At 38.4% G+C, this 21,159-nt stretch overlaps 1 protein-coding gene across 20 annotated transcripts in view; it reads right to left on the bottom strand.

Annotated features, from left to right (window-relative positions):
- Positions 1-21,159, bottom strand: part of SIPA1L1 (signal induced proliferation associated 1 like 1) — a 373,433-nt gene that overhangs the window by 176,517 nt on the left and 175,757 nt on the right. For all 20 annotated transcript variants that reach the window (XM_041758492.1, XM_041758500.1, XM_041758507.1 and 17 more), the window contains one exon: positions 13,873-13,934. The gene's annotated coding sequence lies outside the window, so the exon portion shown is untranslated. The remainder of the gene's footprint in view (positions 1-13,872; positions 13,935-21,159) is intronic.

Genomic DNA, 21,159 nt, shown 5'->3' on the forward strand with positions numbered 1-21,159 from the left:
TGAAGTAAAACTGTCACGATTCACAGACATCTATCATGATCATGTATGTCAATAAGCCTATAAAGTATACACACACAAAATATTAGAACCAGCAAGAGAACGTAGGAGTTTTGCTGGTCAATATACAAGCAGCAAGTGAAAAATTGGAAATAAAATTTTAAAACATCATTTATAGAAGCATAATACTTAATGGAATATGTGAGAAGCCTCTATATTAAAAACTACAAAATGTTGCTCAGAGAAATTAAATGGAGAGGTCTGTGGATGAAAGACTTAGTATTACCAAAATGTCTATTCTCCACAAAATAATAATTAGGCTCAATGAAATCCCAGTCAAAACCTAGCAAGCTCTGGGATGCCTGGGTGGCTCAGTGGTTGAGTGTCTGCCTTTGGCTCAGGGCATTATTCCAGGATTTGAGTCCCACATCAGGCTCCCTGCGAGAAGCCTGCTTCTCCTCCTGCCTCTGTCTCTCTGTCTCTCTCTGTCTCTCATGAATTAAACACACACACACACACACACACACACACAAACTAGCAAGCTCTTGGGGCACCTGGCTGGCTCAATGGGTAGAGCATACAATTCTTGATCTTGGGGCTGTGAGTTTGAGCGCCATTTTGAGTGTAGTGATTACCTTAAAAAAAAAAAAAAAAGGAAAGGAAAAAAATCTAGAAAGCTTTATGGGAAAAAAAAGCCAAGCTGACTCTAAAGTTACTTGAAAATGCAAAGAATCTATAATAGTCAAAACAATTATAAAAATAAGAAACAAAGTTGGAAGATTTCATTATTTAATTTCAAAACTTATTATAAAGTTACCAAGACAATGTATAACTGGCATAAGAACAGACAACAGACCCGTAAAACAGAAGAGTGCCCAAGAACAGACTCACCCATATATGGGCAATTGATTTTCAACAAAACACCAGCTCAGTTAATAGAAATGTCTTTTAATAAATGGTACTAGTTATACATATGGGGGGGGAGGTTCACCTCAACAATTACCTTATTTCACATACCAAAAAGATTAAAGTAAGGTTATCAAGCTAAATGCAAAAGATAAAACCCTAAAGCATCTTTAAGTAAATATAGGAAAAATATATTCCCAATATTGGAGAGGCAAGGATTTCTCAAATAACACACAGTAAAGCAATGACCATGAAAAATGATAAATTAAATTTAAAACAGAGCCTTCTTCTAAAGAGGCACCATAAGTGTGTGTCTGTTTGTATGTAACTTTATTACTAAAATATACATAATAGGTGTTTTAATATATATTTAAAATCTTACAAATGGAGTTAAAAGATAATTCAAAAATAATTTAGAAAAACTGTCAAGACATGAAAAAAAGATACTCTGAAAAAAATATATAAACGTCCAAGAAGCACATGAAAAGATCCCCAAAACTATTAGACTTCAGGAAAAAACTAAAATCACAATGAGATACTGTTTCACACTTAGTCCACCAGAAATGGCTAAAATGAGAAACAAAACCAAGCAGAACCTGACAATACCAAATGCTGATTAAGAATGTGGAGCAACTAGAACGTCATAAACTGCTGGTGTAAAATGCCCCAACCACTTTGGAAAAACAAGTTGGTAGTTTCTTATACAGCAAAACATACATCTACTCCATGAACTAACAATTCTACCCACAGGTATTTATCCAAAAGAAAGGAAAATATATGCCCCGAAAATGACTTCATAATTACAGCAGCCTTATTCATAACTGCCAACAGACAAAACCTAAATCTTAACACTTAAGGTCTATGCATCTTATTGCATATATATTATGTCTCAAAAAACAAAACAAATCTTGGAAGACGACAGGCATAAAGGAATGATGATATAAACATCCCCTCCCCCACGCTTGTCTTCCCAGCACTGGAAACCAGAGAGGATGAGAGGCCTGAGACAGGTAGGAAGATCCGTCATGGAGTTCACAGGCAGAGCTGGGATGTGCAGGGAGAGATGGATCAATATCTGGAAGGCAAGAGAACCATGGGATGGGCAGGATGAAGGAGCTGCCTTTGTCTCCTCCACGTCTCCTACCCCAGCAGTCAGTCCCCAGGTGTGCAGAGCTCTTCTGTGCCATTCGATGGGAAAGGTATGGAGAGGAGGACCTCTAGGTACCATGCGCAGCAGCCATACTACCCGCCCAAGATAATGAGACAGTATCTGGCAAAGGGCTGGAATCTCTCTTGTCGGAATGAAGCATGCATTGTGTCAACATGGATTATCTTTCAGAGGAAGAAGTATGCAAGGATCCATCTGTTTCCTGCCCTTCAAGTGACTTGTTTGCTACTTTTAACAAATAACTATGCAGTTAGGCCTGTATTTACTTATCCTTAAAACGGAGATATCACAGAGTAATAAACGTGAGAATCCTCAGGTTAGACAAACATTCTCAATATGGAACATGCTCACTAGGTTGATTTATTCACCAATAGATGGAACTTAACATTTAACAAATGGCCCAATAAAAGAGCTAATTCACCTCATATGGGGTAGTGAATTATATATACGTACCAGAGGTGGAGACAAGAAATTGCTTCCTTGTAGCATAAACAAGTCTGCTGCTGCGGAAGTTACAACTTACACTTGGTTTTCTCTGTGTTTGAGCGCTCTTGATCTCACCCTAATTCCAATTTAAAATGCCCCAATAATTAAGTTTAAATATCATCTCTCATTTGAAAGAGGAGACCTTTTTTTTTAAAGATTTTATTTATTCATGAAAGACACACAGAGAGAGGCACAGAAACATAGGCAGAGGGAGAAGCAGGCTCCCTGCGAGGAACTTGATTTGGAACTTGATCCCCGGACCCCATGATCATGACCTGAGCCTATGGCAGACGCTCAACCACTGAGGCACCCAGGTGCCCCCCAAAGAGGAGAGACTTCTATACTAACAAGAGTTTAAAATGTTTTCATTAGGATGAATCAAGTGTTTCCACTGCTATTTTATTCTTCTTTTTCTTATTTAGCCGAGACATCACTTCCAAGATAACTGAAAACTTTGTTAGCCAGCTATAATACTGTGCTTTAAAAAACCCAAAATGCCTAAAAACAAATTCTATGAATCAACTTTATCACAGCCTTTCATACATTGTAATTTCAATATACAGACGGTCCCCGACTTATGATGCTTCAACTTAACGATTTTTTTACTTTACAATAGTGCAAAAGCAAGAGAAAGCATACTTGGAATTTTGATCTTTTCCTGGGCTAGTGATATGTTAATATCTTCTTTCATGCTCCTGGGCAGCAGCAGCCAGCTGCAGTTCCCAGTCAGCCGTGCAGTCATAAAGGTAAACAGCCAGTACACTGACAACCATTCTGTACCCATATGATCATTCTTTTTTTCACTCTCAGTACAGTGTTCAGCAAATTACACAAGATATTAAACACTTTATTGTAAGATAGGCTTTATGTTGGATGATTTTGCCCAACTTTAGGCTAATGTAAATGTTCTAAGCACATTTAAGGTAGGCTAGCTAGGTTGAGCTCTGATGTTCAGTAGGTTAGGTATACTAAATGCATTTTTGACTTACACTATTTTCAACTTAGGATAGGTTTACTGGAATGGAACCCCTCCTAAGCTGAGGAAGATCTGTATACTGGAAAGGAAAGAACATAGAATGACATGCTCAGAAATGTCCCTCTAATCAGGCAGTCTTAGAATACACGCAATCATCAATCAGCCCATCTCCTCCCCTCAGTGAAACAAGTCTTGGATAGCCAGCGATCAGCGTCTGGAAATAATCCCAAGAGGCTTGTCGATGTAAACTATCGGCCAGCTACCGTGAATGTCAAATCCCAAGACAGTATTTTTAGAGCTCCCAGAAAGTCAGCACAGGTTCACTATGAAACCCAAGGAAGCATTTCTGATGAGGTGGTTGCTGCCAATGCAGAAGCACTTTTAGTACTGCTTGCAAGTGTCACATGGCATTGTCCCACTGAAGAAGGCACCTGTTCAAACAGTATCTGCACAAGCAGCGTCTCTTCACCTACTGGGGCTTAGGGCTTAAAACAGACAAGAACGGTTCTGGTTTGTGGTTCCTCTGGGAGAGAGAGCAAGCATCTTTTGCCCCCTCTTTATTTTCCTTACAAGTTATACTTTTTGTAGACCAGGTTACCCATCTCTAAATCAGCATAGTCTTTCGCATAGGTATGTACCACTGAAAAGCCTGAGGGCAAAGAGTTAAGCCCAAACAAAAAGCAATATGCTATACAAAAGCTCCACAAAGGCAACACGTCCAACTGCCAGAGAAGCAGTCCCCCTGCTGAACAAGGAGACTGAGACTCTGAAATAATTTTTCACATGGCCAGGAACTTCATGGTCATTGCCAACAGACAATTACTGCCGTATATGAAGGGCAGTGACTCCTGTGTTTGTAAATATTGTGAAATGTCAGAAACTCATGTTAATGCAATGTACACTACAACATTTGTTCAATATGCAAATCATTTTCTTCTGCAAAAGGTCCAGGCCGATAAAAAATGGTGTAATCAAGAACTAGCTATTCCCTGGAAAGAGGACTGTCAAAAGTAGCCATTCTTGGACAGAAGGTCACGAACTGAACAGAATATTTATGGTCACCAACTCTAGCACAGAATAACAGTTATAACTATTTATTATACTTTACAGTTTACTAGGAAAGCATTTTTGTATTCATTAACTCCTTTGGAAAAATGGGCCAAATCTATGCAGGACTACAGGGAACACCCAGCATCAAACAGACCACATGGCCTTAGGAAAGTCACAGAAAAACAATGTTCTCCTCTGCCTCCAGAGGAAAACAACTAACAAAACTGAAATAATTGCATCTTCTCTTGTGCTGAAAAACAGCTGAGAAAAAGTAACTAAGAAACTATTTTACAGATCATGGTGTTCTCCCAGATTTGAAACACTTCATGACTGTAGTCAGTGGTACACTACATTCAATAATCATGGCCAAAAAAAAAAAGTCTGCAAAACAAAGACAGTAACTACTTAAGAAATCAGACTTTCTTTCCTTCTTTCTCCTTCATCTGTTTTTCAAGCATTTAAAACCTAGAAGAATGGGCCGACTTTGTCTTTTGCATCCAGAAATAGCAAAAAACATATACAAACTCCTCCAAGAAGCACCATGACCTTACCTCTATTTTGTAACATTAGGAAGAAAGTAAACTTAACATTGAGGTTTAAAGATGCAGTGATAAGGACAGAGATCTGAGGTAGCAAACTAGAAAAGGCAGAAAAGAAACACTAGCTTCCAGATCCCATTCCCCCAGACCTGACAGATTAACTGCCTCCTGGCCAAGGGATTATCCCTAATACAGCAATTCTGAGCTGTGGCTTCCCCTCTACCTCTAGGGGATTCCAAGAATCTCAAAGGATGTGACAAAATTTCAGAACAAAATTGTTATTCAACCAATTTACAGAGGACAATAAAATGTAAGAATGGTTGGAAATCACTTCTCTGGGAGTTAGACAACAATGCACCCTCTTACCTTGAAACCTGAATAACTTCTCACATTTTTCGTTCCCAGCAGGAGGGGAGGTGGGAGATCTCAGTGTATAACAGTAGGGAAGAAGATCCAATTTTTTTTAAAAAGTGGTCCACTTATTTTCTAGCCTCCTCAGAGAATTAATGAAGGAGGAACTCACCTAGTAGCAATTTAGAATGGCTATTTTAAGGACTGGTTTTTGTTTTTTTTTTCCCCTGCTGTTAAGTGAGCAAGCTAATCAAACATTCTATTAACTGAGCATCTACTATGGAGAAAGAAAAGAAAAAAAACCACTGACAAGTAAACTACTGCTCAAAAGCTGTCTTCAGACCTTGGTCAGCAAATACCGACTACTCAGTGCAAGTGAAGTCAAGAGAAAAAAACAGTTGACAGAATAATGGCAGAGTTAGCAATTTCTCTTTGGTGTTTTACTCTTTAGACTACAAATTCCTCACCCAGACTCTTTACCCTAATTTTTTTCCCCAGATCAGGTCCATCACTTTATTCCTTACTGAACTCTATTTTATTCTCATTCTCCACTTAGAAAAAGTCAACCCGGGGTGCCTAGGGGACTCAATCAGTTAAGCGTCCAACTCTTGGTTTCAGCTCAGGTCATGATCTCATGGTTGTGGGATCGAGCCCCAACATTAGGCTTTGTGCTCAGTGCAGAGTCTGCTTCAGATTCTCTCTCCCTCTCATTTGCTCTCTATTAAATAAATAAAATCTCAAAAAAAATAAATAAGTCAAACCTATCTACCTATACATCTCCCCCAACCCCATATCCATTTCCATGTCTCCATCTCATCTGAAAAGGAGAAACAAATGGAAGCAGAGAAGGAAAAAGGTAGCCCACTCTAAGGAACAAGGGGACTGGGAGACCCACTAAAAATGACTTCTCCAAATCCTTTCCAAAAAGGGATTACATTGGAATCATACCTAAAAACAAAAAACCCATCAAGCTGTCTTGGTGTGGAGTAGTAAACTTAATAAAATTAGGAACCCACTGACAGTCTTGTAACTTGTTAGAAGAGTACAAGTAGCAAAGAAACAAATGGAGAAGGTTCTTTACTTATGGCATTAGGACCAGGGCTGAGAAGAGTTGCCTGAAATAAATCTAATTCATGCTATCCAACTGATACACAATCCCAATGTTGTGGATAAAAAGACAATGGTTCAGGGCAGCCCGGGTGGTTCAGCAGTTTAGCGCCACCTTTAGTCCAGGTGTGATCCTGAAGACCCAAGATCGAATCCCAGGTCAGGCTCCCTGCATGGAGCCTGTTTCTCCCTCTGCCTGTGTCTCTGCCTCTCTCTCTCTCTCCTCTCTCTCTCTCTCTGTCTCTCATGAATAAATAAATAAAATCTTAAAGAAAAAAAGAGACAATGGTTCACAACTACTGAACATCATCGTGTAATATCTAAATGTTCAACAGGTAGAACAGGTAGAAAAGATAGGATTATTATTTATTAATAACTTTTAAAAACTTAAAATTTGCTTTCTTCAACCATTAAAATACAAAGATCTCAATTTTGTGCTTAAAACTAAAAACAAAACAAACAAACAAACTAAAAACACATTGTGACACCAATGAACCTAAGTTGAAGTGTTTTCCAATAATACAATCTTATCAAGTAATGTAAAAGCTGACCTTTTTTGCCTAATATAATTCCCTGGCCTCTCAATGGAAAGCACTGCAATGGCAAACGTGAAATCAGTAAGCTGCAGCTGTGTAACAAAGAATGTTCTTGCTAATGTTCACAGCTTCAGCATTAACACTCTTTTAAAAATCCTCATTCACTTCCAGAGGAGGAGCCTCCCTAAGAATTCCAGGCTAAAATTTAAAGACACTGCGCCAAAACTGAATGATACCACAAAATGCAGACTTCCTTTAAAGCGACTTTTACTCTCTTTCCTTGGAGGAGAGGACAAAGGCCAGAGCTCTTCTCATTTGTTCTGTTTACACCACAATGGCTTCAGGACCAGAAACTGTGGGGGTCATTACTGGCCAACCGGCTGGAGTGCATCCCTGCTCATGGAGAATGCCTCACTTAAGGCCACTTAAAAGCATCCCATTGGAAGCTGAGAGGGCTGTGGCATACCAAGTTATTTTGGGCCTCAGAGAAGGAGGCCAGCAAACAAATGCTCAGAAACTGTCACACCACCACAAAGGACAAATACTTTCAGATCCAGGGAGATGTCTGTTGTTTGAGTTTTTGTGGTGTGATGTCTGGAAAACCCGACAATAACCCAAGTTATCGTAAACTAAAGCACGGAGTGGGATAACGAGAGGTCTGAGTCAATGCAGAACAGAGCTCCACAGCTTTGCCCTGTTGTGCTGCTAAGTCGTGTGAAGGTGCTACAGGACAGGGAGGGGCGCAGGGAGAAGAGGCACATCAGAGAGAAGTGCCAGGGGCCAGATACGCTGGATTCAAAAACAGCCAGCCCACGAGAGACTCTGCCTTTCAGCGATCCCTGAAGAATCAGCACACACAGCCTTTGGCCGCTTGACTTTTCTCTCCTATCAGCAAAACGTCTTTCTTTTAAAAGTATACTACTCTTCTACTCTTTCTATATAGCAGCTTATTTCACAATACTCCTTCACTTAAACAAGAAATACGCCCTACCCATGAAAATTTCTCCCTAAAAATGGATGTTAACAAAAGAAACCAGTATGGGCCACAGTCTAGCTTCTCCTTACCCTGTGAGGAAGTGGTCACTCCCCGTGGAAATAAACACTGGCAGTAGTTTAGATGATATTAGGCTGAACACATAACCAGATAGAGGTGCTGAAGGGTTTCTGGGTGTCACAACTTCCCATCAGCCCTTTAAGAATAAGTGGTGTGAGAGATTTATCGGTTTTAGTGGTAGGATCTGTGTCCTGTGAGAACACACGATTCACCAATGTTAGTAACATCTACTTATAGATGGTACAATTATACACAGTTCTCACTTTCATCTTTATGTTTATCTGTCTTTACATTTCCATAAGCATGTATTAAAGTTATCTTTTAAATATGCTCAGTGTTAAATGAGATTTTCTTGATGCTTTGAATAAATAGAACTGAATGGATGGTATTCAAAATGATCATCAAAATACAATTGAAGGATCAAGTTATGCCAGCAACTAATGGTTGGCCTTGGGCTAAATCTTTACAACCAATAAACTCTAAACATTTGCAGAGTATAGCGATCAACTAGTACCTCAATGAAGGTGGGTAGAGGGGGTACATTATCAAATTTTAGGGATGGCGTAAAATAGCCAGACAGAAAGAGACAGCTGGTCTACCTTCACACACAGTTTAGCAGAGCTCTCCAGATTACAGAAGGAGCACCTAACCCTACAGACCAGACTAATTTTATTTAATTGATTTGAGAACTTTAAAAAAAGAGAGAGAGAGAGATGGGAAATTTTCATTGAGGATTAGCATTCACTCAGAAAACTGAGACTTCATTTGCACAAAGTCAGGAGGTATTTGCTCCTGAGGGGATAGGACAGAATCAAACATTAAACTCCTGCAGGTACTTTAACACTCATTAAGAACTTTGGAATTCATGACTGAGGTTTAACAATTTACTGCACCCATTAAACAAGAGGTATGGACTACCATGGAAGAAATAATTTATAGAAACTAATCTGGAAACCATAAAGCGGTGTTAAATTCTAACTAGAGATATACCTTTCATGCCCCTCTGTTTAGGTATTGGCTAATGACCCAATTATTTACACAAAATGCAAACTAAGGGTAGTAAGGTTGGGTAAATTGTATTTGGTACTGAGACATGGTCTCTTGGCTCCTAATTGCAGAAAGAGATTAAGTGAAAGGTTAATTGGGTACTAAACAAGTCCTCGTGACAAACAAGGATCACAGCTCTTCATGAACGGGCATCCTTCATAAACATAACTTAAATTGTGAATATGAAGGTCTTTGTGACATATTAGGGAAAAAAGCTTAATTAACCACATAATTCAGAATTTTGTCAAGGGTATTCATGAGTCATTTCACAGTTTCTTAGAAACTTACTCTAAAATCTATTAGCTTAATTCAGCATAAGAGCTAATAATAATTTTCTAATTTGAACACCTGATTTTCAACAACCAAAATGAATGTGGCAATGTCTAACAGAGAGCTATGCCCTAGATAAACAAAAACAACCTCACATGCTTGTGCACATATACCCACAGACACAAAACAGTAGTTATGCCTGCAGAATACAAAATTACACGGTGAGCAATGGCTTTCTCCTATTTCCTGTCAAAAGATGCATTCCTATGAGATGCCCACTCACATATATTCCAAAATGAAAATAAAGATTTATCTATGTATCAAAAGGTCAAGTGACATTACAAGTTGAAAATCTGGTCTTTTTGCTATGGATTAGATAAATCTGCTTGTCTTTCTCTTTAGAGCAGACATTAGTGGATAGTAAACACTGGGCAAAACCCCTAATGCACCATCAGAGAATACCCAAAAGAAAAAAAAAATTAAAAGCCTTTCTTTTTTTTTTAAGATTTTATTTATTCATTTCAGAGAGAGAGCATGAGCTGGGGTGGGGGTGGGGGGAATGGGGTGCAGAGGGAGAAGCAGACTCACCGCTAAGCAGGGTGCTCAATCTCACGGCCTGGAGATCATGACCTGAGGTGAAGGCAGATACTCTACTGACTGAGCCACCTAGGCACCCCCAAAAGGCTTACTTTCTATATAAATTCTTCATTTTATCTTTAACCTAAATGACTTGTAAATGTCTGCTACTTTAGAATGAATATGATTTTTTTTTTAAGTTTTTGCTACAAAACAAGTTGAAACAAAGTACACTTATTTAGTGAAGATAAAAAATTTTCATCAGCTTCATTGCCAGGTACCTAACTGGTCTCAACAAGCCTGTTAACCCTTCATTCTGAGAAAGAGAAGAAAGGGATAACAAAATTCTATCCTCAATATGAGAGACATTGATGAGTGGCAAGTTAGGAGGAAGCAAAATAAATACAATATCAACTTCTAGAATTTCCCCATAACCCCAGTTGTGGTATGGCGGTTAAGCTAAGGGTACAGACAGCAAGACAGCCCCTGGACTCCTCTTCCTGAAAGAGAGACAGGCAACAGTTCACAACCTTCTTCACAAAGGTAAGGATACAGAGCTTGGAGGAAATCTTCTAAAACCAACCCACAAAATCAAAATTGTTTTTACCAATGTCAAACATTCAATTGCTTTCCATTCTAACTAAAGACATCTGCTTCCCCAAATGTATATGTATCCTCTAGAGTACTTTCCAACTCAAAGAAGAAATCTCCCTCTCTTATTCCCTCAATCAGAATAAAGAATAGAAAACACTTAGTAGCATTCCAGATAATTTGTGCCAATTTAGATGATTCATGTATCGCTTTCCCAGACTAAATGGTCTATGGCCAGTGCTTTCAAGTCAACAAGGGTGCGGAGAGCAAGACCTAATTACAGGTCTGAGTCACTGTCTACCAGTTCTCTCAGACCCATGGACCATCCCCCACAAAGGCACCATTTCATTATGAGGTATAAAATCCAGCCAAGTCTACAATCCCTTTATATGAAAAAATAAATAAGAAGGTATCATTACACATACACATACACATACGAAACAAAAACATCAATTCACAGGACTGATTTCTCAAAGAATAATTTCAATAGGCTTATTCCATCAAAAAGCAACTATAACACTAAATTTTGAATAAAAAATGCACATAAAACATACTATGGGATTACAATTTAAATGTCTTGCATTTCTTGTATTTATATTTGGCCTGATGTACAACATGGCGTGCTATCTTAAATTCTGATCATCTTCCAATGAGAGAGTAGCTCTTTTCACAAGGGCCTCGATGATTGGGTGTTTCCACTGATGGCTATCTTTTCACACTGGCAACATTTTAATTTAAGATCCTGGATCCACATTGGAGAGAAAAAAGCTAAAGATACTTACATTTAAATAAAGTTAAAAGGAGGACCCATTTTTTAACAACAAAAAAATGTATATGCACACAGTCCAAAAATCCCCAATTTTATATCAACAGAAGATATTACTGTTTTCCTTCCTGTAACGTGTATACTATATGAATGAAGGAAAAAAATATTTTTTGAGTTTACTCCCCCCCCACCACAGTCAAACATTTAAATAAAAATAACATCCTGGGGAAAAAAAAGAAAGAAATTTTCTTCCGATTGTCATAAATCTTTCTCTGACACTCTATCAGTAATTATGTCCCCAAGTTGAAAGGATTAATGATCCCTGAATGGAAATGACTATTCAGTTCTGTGGAGGCCACATCCCAAACAAGAACAAAGGATAATAGGAATCCTCCAAGAGCAACAGAACAGTTATTTGATTGTAGAAGTTAAATGACCTAAGATCCATTTCGGGTAAGAATGATACAAAATGATCTCCAAGACTCAAGTTGGACATAAAAGGAAGTAAGGACACGGTGCCAGGGACTGAGGCACTGTGTTTCAAAGTACCATGTTTCCCAACCTGTTCACAGGAGGGGATGGGATGCCTCTGCTGGAACTGCTGCCACAAATATGAACGGACAATTTAGAAGGCACAAAAATAAATTTTGAAGTTGTAATGGCAGGAAAATGCAGATTTACCCAAGTCTGCCAAAAGCATGCATTCTAAGCAAAGGGTGAATCAAGCTATTTAAATAAAAAAGCAGCCCCCACACCCTGAAAAGCCCCATGAGGACACAATTGATCCCATAAAAGCCAAGTGTGCATTAGAGTGCAGAAGCAGGTCAAGAAAGGGAGCTCACTGGAAGACCAGACACCGGTTTAAAGAATAAGATTAAAAGCTGTCCACAAGCTGATTAAACTCAACAATTTAAAGTCTAACACATTTACTATAGATCACTGGGACATCTAGTGTCTCAAACAAATTCATAGCCTCTTTTCATGATCCTGAATTTATTCTCAACTCCTTTGCGATTTTAAAGATTTTAAATCAAATACATAGAGTACCCACATTTACCTGAAGTTAAAAAGTGGACAGAAAATCATACTGCACCAGTGTGATAAAAGCACAGACAAATGCAAGGGAAAAATAAAGAATAAAATCAGAAGAGTGCTTCCTTGGAGGGAGAAAAAGGCGCTGCTGTTAGGGGGCATTACCCCGGACTTTTACTTGTTCCACACAGAATTAGAAAACATTCGTTTTCTACGTATTGGGTACATATTGGGTATTTCTATTATTCCTTATACCGTTGTTTTTATATTTGAAATATTCATGTTAATTTTTGAAGAACCAAAGCAAACAAGGCATCAGAAGTTTGGGCACAGAGTACTCTAAGGAAACAGAAAGAACAGGTCCATACTGCCAAATATACATCCCTACAAGGAGCTGGCTCTCACACAGGGAGGCCAAGACCCTTTGCAGAGTTCACAGCTCAAGTGGGTTGATTAAAAGGCAAAACCTTCCAGAGGGAAAAGAGAGAGAGTGAAAGCGATATATTTTATTCGCCTGTCTTTGAATACCAAATCACTATACCAGTTAACTGTTAAGAGGGAAGAGGGTGCCAGTCAACACCGGCATACCCTGCCAGTTTAATTTAACGGTATTATTTTGCCTTGCTTTGCAATTACTCCCACATTCCCCAGGGAGAAACTAATGGATTACTAAAAATAAAATGGAGATTAAGTGAATCACTTAGGATGTTTTGGCTCCCAATGTAAACTGGCTTAAACAAAAAGGAAATGCATTGGCTCAAATGCTTGGACTTCGGGAGACCTCAGGGCTTGCTTCTCTGTCCTCCGCCCTGTGTGGCTTCTTGCTCAGGCTGCAGCCACAGCACATCTTGTGCCAGCACATAACAACATCCAGAAAAGAAAGAGAGGCAGGCTCTTCTTGTAGCCCTGTTTCAAGTATGAGAAGACTTCTGCCAGAAGTTCCTGGCAAACCTGCCTTGGAGTCTCACTGGCTAGGACAGGATTACTGGACCATTCCTGAATTATCCTTCTGTCCAGGCAGCACCCAACACTGGCTGACACTTTATCCATGATGAGTCAATTGTGGATAAAGCAGGGATGGGATTGACCCTAACCAGGGCCTACCCTGGAGTTCCTATATGGAAGATGGATGAGATGCATGATATGGATCTGCCCCTAATGTGTGCTCTGCTGGAACTAACTGGGAATAGCCTGAGCAAACATGTTTATCTGAAGGTGAAATTAATCACTATCATGATGAATTTATATATAAAGCTATAGACTCCAAAAGCAGAGGAACAAATGAATTGATCCCTTTGAGAAAAGCAGATTTTTTAAAACTTTGTTTCTATATTTCCACTGCTCCAATGAGAAACTTAAAGACACAAAGTCAACACATTTTAAAGCAGGTAGGCCATAGAAAGTATAGTATAGCACTTACTATATTCTTGTGCCATGGCTGCAGAAATTTAGACAGTAGCATCCATATGAAGAATGAATAACCTGAAAAGATAAGAAAAATACAAAAGTTTTTAAAAACAGAAAAAAATAGCTAAGTGTACAAGAGATTTCATTAAAAGAAACAGTTGCAAAAAAAAGTTTTATCTTTTTTCTGAAAGAGGCAAACCAGCCTTTTGAAATTAGACAGCTGCATTAAAATTAGAAGTTGAGAAAACAGGAGCACCTGTTTCCTGGGTTGAGTGTCTGACTTCAGCCCAGGGTATATCTCAGAGTGCTGGGATCAGAATGGGAGCCCCTTTTAGGGCTCTGGGCTCAGCAGGGAGTCTGCTTATCCCTCTGTCCCACCTCCTGCTCTCTCTCAATCTCCCTCTTTCTCTTAAATAAATAAATAAATAAATAAATAACATCTTTTTTAAAAAGTTAGTGAAACCATCTATAGTATTAGAATACCTTCATGTTCAACATCTGTATCTATTGTCAAACAAACTAAATATATTTTAATTAATTATATTTTGATCAACTAATACTGCCCTGGACCGCTATTTGTAAAACTGAAACAAAACCAGAATTATTCAATGGACCTCAAAAATCATATAGTCTATCCCCTAGAAAACATATCTACCCTATTCAAATCACTGCAAATTACAGTTCGATAAATCAGCTTCGATTTCTAAATTTCTAAACTCAGGGATATGAGAGAATAGGTCTCAGAATAAATACACCTATCAAATATTCGGTACTGCATGTTTATTAAAACTTTGACTATTCAGAATACCATGGAACAGTAAAGAAACATACTCCAGACTACTGGACCCAGACTACTCCAAGACTCTGGAAAAGTTATAAATATTCTACGATGAGAACTCTGTCTCTATTCAGACCTTAGGACAAATAACAAAGTAGCAAATCACAAGGACTTAAAAACATACAAATCAATCTCTCCTATAATATTTCCTGGGGATAGTGTCCCTTGACAAGGCTGAGGATAGGCTCTGTCCACATATCTACAAATACCAGGTCTAATTTCACCTTCTTCAGTGAAAGTAAGTTCAACAATATCATGGGCAGTAGTTTGTAGGGAAGAAAAGAACTTTTTCTCTACCTTTTCATGTTTAGTTTCTAGGGGCCTGCTAACTAAACTGACGAGGACAAATTAACAGAAGAAAAGGTTCATGTTTCTTCATTGATGTTAATATTTTTACACCCATGGGGATATCATAGAAAACAAGAAAAAAATGCAAAGAAGCAGTTTGACCCAGGGGCTTAAATACTACCTTAATAAGGGGCAATACATTGTGCAGAAGTCATGAGACAGGAAAGGGGGACTGGAGCTCCTAAGAATGATAAATTGTGGAAAGATGACCAGGAAATAAATGGTAAATAGTACTGTTCAGTAAGATCATGTAGACCCAAGTTTCTCCAGTGATAAGAATGGCTCTCCTCTTCCTGGTAGAGAGATGGGATGTACCTTTATAAATGGAAATTTATGCCCCAATTTTCAGGCAGGAAGCCTGGGGGGGAGGGAGGGCACACGACACGACACAACATACCACACACACACACACACACACACACACACACACACACACAAAACTCGTCTTGCATCTGCTATTTCTCAATTTCCTTCATTCAAAATAATCCTTGTGCCAAGTGGCATATTTTGGGGTGGCATATTCTGATGATCTTCAGGTTCATAGAAATGAAAACACCATTAAAAGAATAATGGTGCAAGTCTCAGAATGGAAGAAAATACTCGCAACACATAGATCCATCAAAAAATTAGTTTAGAATATATAAAGAACTCTATAAAAAGGCCACCTAAACAAGATACCCAAATGGTCAATAAGCATATGAACAGTTCCTGAACCACATTTATTTGTTTACTACAAAATAAAGCCACAATGAGATGAAATTACATACTGAGTAAGATGGCTAAGACCGAAATCTGGCAATACCAAGTCTTAGGATGTAAGCAATTCAACTCTCATACATACAATGCTGGTGGGAGGGTAAACTAGAAAACAGTTGAAGAATCTAATAAAGCAGAACATAAACTTACAATGTGACCCAACAATTCCACTCCCAGGAAAATGCCTACCAGGAATGCACATGCCTAGCCCCCAGGACACACACAGTAATAGTCAAGCATTAATTTTGATAGCCAAAACTCAGTAACAAATAAATTGTCAACTATTCACACAGAAAATATTACATAACAGAGGTTAGTATGCTTTCTCTGCAAGGGCCAAACAGTAAATATTTTTGTTTTTTCAGACCATCTAGTCACTGTGCCCTGTTCCAACTACTCAACTTTGCATTTGGAGTGCATTTACATAGACAACATGGAAATGAATGGGTGTGGCTGTAATAAAACTTTATTTACAAAAACAAGCAACCAGACCACACACTGTAATTGGTCTGCCATACAATAATACATAAATGAATTATAACTAATACGACAACAGATGAATCTCAAAAACAACATTGAAACAAAGAAGCCACACACGAGAGAATACACTATATGATCCATTTTATTAAGTTCAAAAATAGGTAGACCTACGTGAATTGGGATAAAGTTACCTTAGAGATGGGAAGAGGGAGAAGAAGAAATCAGAAAGGAGTGGAACAGGGAATTTTGGTGGGGTTAGTAATACTGGACTCCCTGATATGAGTGGGTGGTGGTTTTTGTGATCATGTTCAATTTGGGAAAATTCATCATAGTGCTCACATACGATTTACTTATCTTTATATGTATTACACTTGAATAAAAAACATTTTTTTAGTATTTTTTAAATAAAAAAAAGAATACAGGCCAGTAGTGTAAGTGGACACTCTCTCAAAGCCCAGGCTCCCTGGACATCAACTACTCTGAGCAGTAGGATGCCTTGAGCCCCCACAAGGCAGGATCCTGAAGCCACCACACACACACACACACACACACACATATTATCTCGTGTGATGTCTGCCTGACAACCAAACCTCTGTTCTGAGTTCCAGGTCGGGTTGTGGAGATGAACTGTGATTAGACAAAACACACAGGAGTGGCAGGAAGGGAATGCAATCCGGAGGGAAGGAGGAAACTAACAGATGGTGGATGAAGAAACTGGTGGATATAAGCCCCACATTTTAATATCATCTGCTGAATAATCTAAACACAGAATATAAGTCCGTGAGCAGCTTAGAAACACAGTTTGGAAGGTCACTGAATGTGCCCTTTGGATAAAAATAATGAATTTAAAAGCTAACTAGGGCTCATAAAATAGTGTTGATTTGTTTTCAGGACAATTTCTTCCAGCTTCTCAAGTTGAGGAAGCAAACGTGACAGATAAAATAGTCTTGACTTTCTAGATCTGCATACTTCAAACAGTATCTATATCTTGACTTCATCTTAACCATTCATACCATGTCTAAAATTTAATTAGATATTTAACATTCCAGGGATCAGAGGAACCTATTAAATTACCAGGGTTATGCCCAAATAAATATATTGGGAAAGGCAGAAAATACAAAGATGCAATGGACAACAAGATCATGGGCATGTCATAAGGATACATATTCTCCTTTTGGTGTCTATATCATGAGTGAAATAAAGAACAAAGGAGTAGAGAAAACTTGAACAAAAGAAAGTGAAATCCATTTACTATCCTGCATTTACTACATAACTGGTATGTGCAAGGAACTGACCTAGATGCTGGAAATTCAAGATAAAGTTCCTGTCTTTAAGGAGTTCAGTCAGAAAGAAGCTGACAAGCCTATGCATCAATAATTTAAGTTAAGTGTCGTAAGTTACACAGTATTCATAAGTGTGATGGAGCTAGAAATTAACAGAAGAGAATTATGGAGGAGGAGGAGGAGGAGGATGGGGAGAAAAGGTGAGGACAGGAAGTCTTCCCATACATAGTGGGTAAGAGCCAAAACGGGTTTTGAATTTCAAAAGATGAGCAAGGTAAGAAGAGGGAGAAGAACAGAGGGAGAGAACATGCAAAGGCAGGAGTCAGCCAGTCATATCTGAGGAGTAACAAGAAACTTTCAGCAGCCAGAACATGGTGGACAAGGACAAGCCAACATGGAGATAGCAGAGGAACCTGTTAATTATACTAAGTTGGAACTGTATTCTGCAGATATTACAAAGACACCAGGATAGGAATTGGGGGGTGGGAAAGGGGTACAAGAAATAGAGGGGAGTGACAGGTCTCCAAATATACCTTCTTGTCTAGTTTTGAAATCCAGAAACACTGTAATACTTCACAAAATCAAGAAAAGTAAATAATTAAAATCAACCTGTACATGGGGATAATTCAAAATGAAACACAGTCAGTGACAAATGGACTGCATTATAAATGCACAACATAACCACACTTAAGGAAATGCTGGGGGGGGAAACTAACCTAGCTCTTTGGAGACCACTATCTTGACTACATACTCCGAGGCTAGAGACAAAACAAAGAAAGTAGAAAGACCAGAATGAACTCTACGGTGTTGAACTTAAGACAAAACAAAGAAAGTAGAAAGACCAGAATGAACTCTACGGTGTTGAACTCAAGTATCAAGAGATACTATGCTTTTTAATATATATATTTCAACAGTAATGATAGACTTGAAGAAACTGTGGGCTCAGTTCCAGACCACCACAAGAAAGCTAATATTGCAATAAACCAAGTCAAATAAAATTTTTGGCTTCCCAGCAAAAACAAGTTACTTTTACACTACACTATAGTCTATTAAGTGTGCAATAGCATTATATCTTTAAAAAACTAATATACATACATTAACTTAAAAATAGTTTATTGAAAAATGCTAACCATCATTTGAGTTTTTATTGAGTTGTAATCTTTTAGCTGATGAAGATCTAGTCTTGATGTTAATGGCTCCCTATTGATCAGGGTGGTGGATGGTGAAGGTTAGGGTAGCTGTGGCAATTTCTTAAAATAAGACAACAATGAAATTGCTGCATCAATGGGTTGCTCCTTTCAACGAACAATTTCTCAATAGCTTGTGAAGCTGTTTGATAGCATTTCATGCACAGCAGAACTTCTTTCAAAACCAGAGTCAACTCTCTCATATGCTGCACTGCTTTATCAACTAAGTTTATGTAATATTCTAAATCCCTGCTGTCATTTCAACAATCTTCATAGCATCTTCACCAGAAGTGGATCCCATGTCATGAAACCACTTTCTCTGCTCATCCTTGAGCAGCATCAATTAAAGTTTTATCATGAGATCACAGCAACTCAGTCCCATCTTCAAGTTCCACTTCTAATTCCAGTTCTCTTGCCGTTTCCACCACATCTACAGTTATATCCTCCACCAAGGTCTTGAACCCCTCAAAGTCATCCATGAGGGTTAAAATGTACTTCTTTAAAACCCGTTAATTGATATTGCTATTTTGACCTCTTCCCATGAATCATGAATGTTCTTAATAGCATCTAGAATGGTGAATCCTTTCTAGAAGATTTTCAATTTACTTTGTCCAGGCCCATTAGAGGAATCACTATCTGTAGCAGCCACAGCCTTATGAAATATATTTCTTATGGTATATAAGGTATGGTATATAAGGTATATGGTAAATATATTTCTTATGGTTCTTATGGTAAGACTTGAAAATTGAAATTACTCCTTCATCCATGGGCTATACATTGGATGTTGTGTTAGCAGGCATGAAAACTTTAACCTTGTACATTCTCCATCAGAGCTCTTGGGTGACCAGATGCAATCACTGTAAATGAGTAGCAATATTTTGAAAGGAAACTCTTTTTTTCTGAGCAGTTTTCAACAGTGGGCTTAAAATACTCTGTAAACCATGTTGTAAATAGATGTGCTGTCATCTAGGCATTGTTGTTCCATTTAGAGAACAAGGGCAAAGTAAATTTAGCATCATTCTGAAGGATCCTAGAATTTTTAGAATGGTCCACGAGCCCTAGCTTCCACTGAAAAGTCACCAGCTGTGTTAGCCCCTAACAAGACAGTCAGCCTGGCCTTTGAAGCTTTGAAACCAGGTGTTGACTTCTCCTCTCTAGCTATGAAGAAGGTTCCAGATGGCATCTCCTTCCAACAGAAGGCTGTGTAGTCTACACTGAAAATCTGTAGCCACCTTCATTAATGATCTTAGCGGGATCTTCTGGGTAACTCGCTGCAGCTTCTCCATCAGCACTTGCTGCTTCATCTTACACTTCGATGTTATAGAGAGATGGCTTCTTTCCTTAAACCTCAAGAACCAGCCTCTGCTAGCTTCTGATTTTTCTTCCGCAGCTTCCTCGCCTGTCTCAGACTTTATAGAATTGAAGAGAATTAGGGATGTACCCTGGATTAGGCTTTGGCTTAAGGGAATGTTGTGGCTGGTTTGATCTTCTCTCCAGACCACTAAAAGTTTCTCCATATCAGCAAAAGGCTGTTTCATTTTCTTATCATTCATGTGTTCACTGGAGTAGCACTTTTCATTTCCTTCAAGAACTTTTCCTTTACAGTCACAACTTGGCTTTTTGGTATTAAGGGGCCTAGCTTTTGGTCTATCTTGGCTTTCCACATGCCTTCCTCACTAAGTTTAATCTCTTTTAGCTTTTTATTTAAAGTGAGAGAGATGCCACTCTTCCTTTCACTGAAACACTTAGAGGCCACTGCAAGGTTATTAATCAGTCTAACGTCAAATTGTTGTGTCTCAGGGAATAGGGAAAGTGATGGGTACAGGCTGGTCAGTGGAGCAGTCAAAACACACACAACATTTATCAAGTAAGTTCATCATCTTATATGGGTATGATTTATGAGGCCCAAAACAATTACAGTAGTTACAATTACAAAGATCACTGATCACAGATCACCATAACAAATATAATAATAATGAAAAAGTTTGAAATATTGTGAGAATTTTCAACATGTGACAGAGTGACATGAAGTAAGCCAATGCGGTTGGAAAAATGGAGCTCAAACAGGTTGCCACAAACCTTCAATTTTTTAAAAAAAATTATCTGTGATTTGCAATAAAGTGAAACTCAATGAAACGAGGTATGCCTATACTGTTATTCTTTCTTATAATACATTACTACCATTATTTATTTTGTAGCCCAACCTGTCCCAGATTTAACCAGTGGAAACCCCTTCAAGATGGCTTCTAGGTCATATTTATATGACCCCATCATTCTCTGAGCATTTCCTTACTTTCTGAAAATAGATGTTTCAGTCTCATTTTGTACTTTCTTTCCCTGAAATGAACCAAGGAGTCCTGGTTCCTTTGATTAGAAAGTGGTATTTAGAAAGCAAAATCCAAATGGCT

This window comes from Vulpes lagopus, chromosome 6 (assembly GCF_018345385.1).
Source record: "Vulpes lagopus strain Blue_001 chromosome 6, ASM1834538v1, whole genome shotgun sequence".
NCBI lineage: Eukaryota > Metazoa > Chordata > Mammalia > Carnivora > Canidae > Vulpes > Vulpes lagopus.